The sequence below is a fragment of the Condylura cristata genome, unplaced genomic scaffold, assembly GCF_000260355.1.
Source record: "Condylura cristata isolate star-nosed mole 26May11 unplaced genomic scaffold, ConCri1.0 scaffold00030, whole genome shotgun sequence".
Taxonomy (NCBI): Eukaryota; Metazoa; Chordata; class Mammalia; order Eulipotyphla; family Talpidae; genus Condylura; species Condylura cristata.
Window position 1 is genome coordinate 23,229,149 of NW_004567131.1, and position 2,877 is coordinate 23,232,025.

General features: G+C 45.7%; 1 pseudogene; it reads right to left on the reverse strand.

Moving 5' to 3' along the window:
• Positions 1 to 449: 449 nt before the first annotated feature.
• Positions 450 to 1,019, reverse strand: LOC101634417 (annotated as a pseudogene).
• Between the last annotated feature and the right edge of the window lie 1,858 nt (positions 1,020 to 2,877).

Sequence of the window (2,877 nt, forward strand, 5' to 3'; positions counted from 1 at the left end):
CTAAAGCCACTTCCACATGAGTTCGATCCCCGCCTGCCCCTGAGGTGGCCACATGGCGTGGCAGACCTCTCCTGACCCGCCCGCTGCTCCCCTCAGCAGTGTACTTCATCAGTTAGCCTGTTCTGCTCCCTACTCTGTCTCTGGTGAATCCTGTCACCACCCCTACACCTCTGACCTGAACCCCAGTTCTATATGCATAAATAAAATCTTTTTTAAAAAGTTCCATAAATCTTAAATTTTCATAACTAGTGAAGTCATACACTTTTGTCTTTCTCTGACTTACTTCCTTTGTATAATGGCCATAATTAAGGTTTATCCAAGTTGTCACAAGTAGCAAGGTTTCCTTTAATTTTTTTTTCCCCAACCTGAAAGCCGTTACTGTTTATTAACGTACCAGATTACAAAGACAGGCATGTTTTTGTACATGATAAAAGGTGTCTTTGGACACCTTAGTTCATCCCTCTAGTAAGCCTGTTGATGTGGTGTCTCCTGCTGCCAGCATCTTCCCCTTCTACAGAAAGTGTGGCTTTCTTCTTTATTCCACCTTGTGAAAAGATAATTTGAAGGGCCACAGGAAGTAGTTTGCCTCTTTGAAGCATTTTCTTACCAGTATAGATTTCATGAATCAGATCCTCCATAAGTGATGCCATATCTACCAAGAGATCTAGCAATCAACATAATCTGTTACAGCAATTCGCTTCTTGTTGTTTTTTCCATAACCATGTTTGTAGATCAATTCATTTACTGACTTAAGGTTTTGATACTCATGCAGTATAGTTCGACAATTTTAGCATGTTAACTGAAGCCATTTTGAGCTTAACAAAAGGTGCTGTTGAAGAACCTGCGAAGGTGAAGAAGTTGTAACCCCTTTTAGACGTTTTGGCTCCCACCATTGATACTTCTCATCCTGAGGACAAATGCTATATCATGTTACACAGGTAGGTAGAAATTCCCAGCCATTTCTTGGCCATTCAAATCGCAGTTCTGTACATTTGCCTAAATTCCTTGTGTTTATCCATAGATAAACTTCTACCTAGTCTTTCAAAGTAACTTTTGGGCAAATTAGTTTCTCAGGTGCTCAGTAAGATAGGTTCTAAACTAGCTTCTTCGCCCTCGTGGGATTTTAGGAAAGGACCCAGGGCCTCCATATATTGTTTGTGGACCCCAGTGAATTCTCTGCAAACCTGGACATCTAGTTTTGCTCTAGATACAGGAAAAACCATGGTCTGTGCTCTCTGTAGTTACCACCTTAAGCAGCGATGTTGGACTCACTATGTAGTTTCCCATAGATCTTCTGGTTAGATTCTCCAATTAGGTGGGTTGGTGACTGTATTCAGTAAGGGGAAGGGCTATGAATTTGTTTCCGAGCCTGGTTGAGGCAGGGGAACCAGCTTCAGGACCCATGAGACTCTTGGTCTTAACTCAAGCCAACCAGCAACTCCTAGTTCCCTGTCTAGAAGAGGCCAACTGTTCGTCCTGCAAACAGCTTTGCTTCCCAAACGCTGCCCAGCTGTTGCTGGACTCTGCCACCTTCCCGATGTTCAGCCCAGCTTCAGGTCAGCTAGGGATGGAAGCTGTACTCAGCAGTTCTGGTGCATGAATGAGCTCCCCTGCCTGGGCAGAAGGGTGGGCCAGCTCCAAACAGCCTCCCAGGTGTTCCCAGTGAGTCTTTCTAGTCAGGTGTGGCTGAGAACGTCATTAAGCCGTGGGTGGAGCTATCAAGTAACTTCTCTGCTTGAAGGGGTCAGACCACCTCCAGGACAGACCTGCGTCTGACCGAGTTCCCTGGTCAGGCTGCCTCGCTTCGGCTCACCAGGACACAAAAGCTGCTAGTTGGAACCACAGCTCGATGCTACAGGTAGGACTTCTGTCAGGATCTGAGTGCTGGTGGTTTGTTACAAATCCTTTCTCTTTGGCTGTCACTATTAGATTCCTTGTGGAAATGTAATTTTACTTTTAAAGGTATGGAATACTTTGTTTTGACTTTTAGAACTCTGAAACAAAGCCCATGAAGTGAGAAGATTGGGGGAGCTGGCTGCCCACCACGGGCTGTCTTCCCACCAGAGGAGCCCTGGTCTAGCAAGCGCCTCCTGGGTGGCGCTGAGCCGGCCTGGGTGCGGGGCAGGCCGCTTGCTTGCAGTCACTCCTCTTACTGTGGTGTGGTCCGTGCGGTTCTGTGTGGGGTATGGAGTGCTTCAACCTCATCCTCATGTTCTGGGGTCTTCTCGGTCCATAAATGGTAGTTCTGGGGAGAGGAGGAAGTTAGGAACAGCCTATCACATCTCCGTGATGTTGTCTCTGCGCGGGTCTCATTTGGAGGGGAGACCCGGGCCTCGGGTCCATTCTCTCTAGCAGCCTGTGCTTTGCACTTTGAGCGTTGCACATCGCTGTAATTTCCTCCAGCTTTGCTCACGAGTAGACTCGGTGCAGTGTATGAAGCTGTCTGCAGAGAGCACGCCAACCCTGTGTTCAGAGCTTACATAATCATTAAATGTGAGAGGAGCACAAATCTAATGGCAAAAGAGGAAGTAATCCTGGTGGAGGTGAGAGGAAAATAAACTCTAGATATGATCGTTAATTGTGCATGTTAATGAAGTAGTATTCATAGTATGTAAAGGTGAAATTCCTCTTGTTTTTGGAGTTGGCTTTAATCAGAGGTACGTCATGAGAAAGCCAAATTTGCCTCATGCTCCTGGATCTTGGTAGGATCAGAATCACCTGTGGTGCTTTGCACATGCTCAGACTTTATCCCAGACTTAATTGAATCGTCATATGCTAATCTGTGTAATTTGCTTCTAGTAATGAAGAATAAACAAGGCAAACTGGTTCTAGGCTTTTAACTTTATTCAGGAGTGAACTTTAGGTTCTCAAGAGATT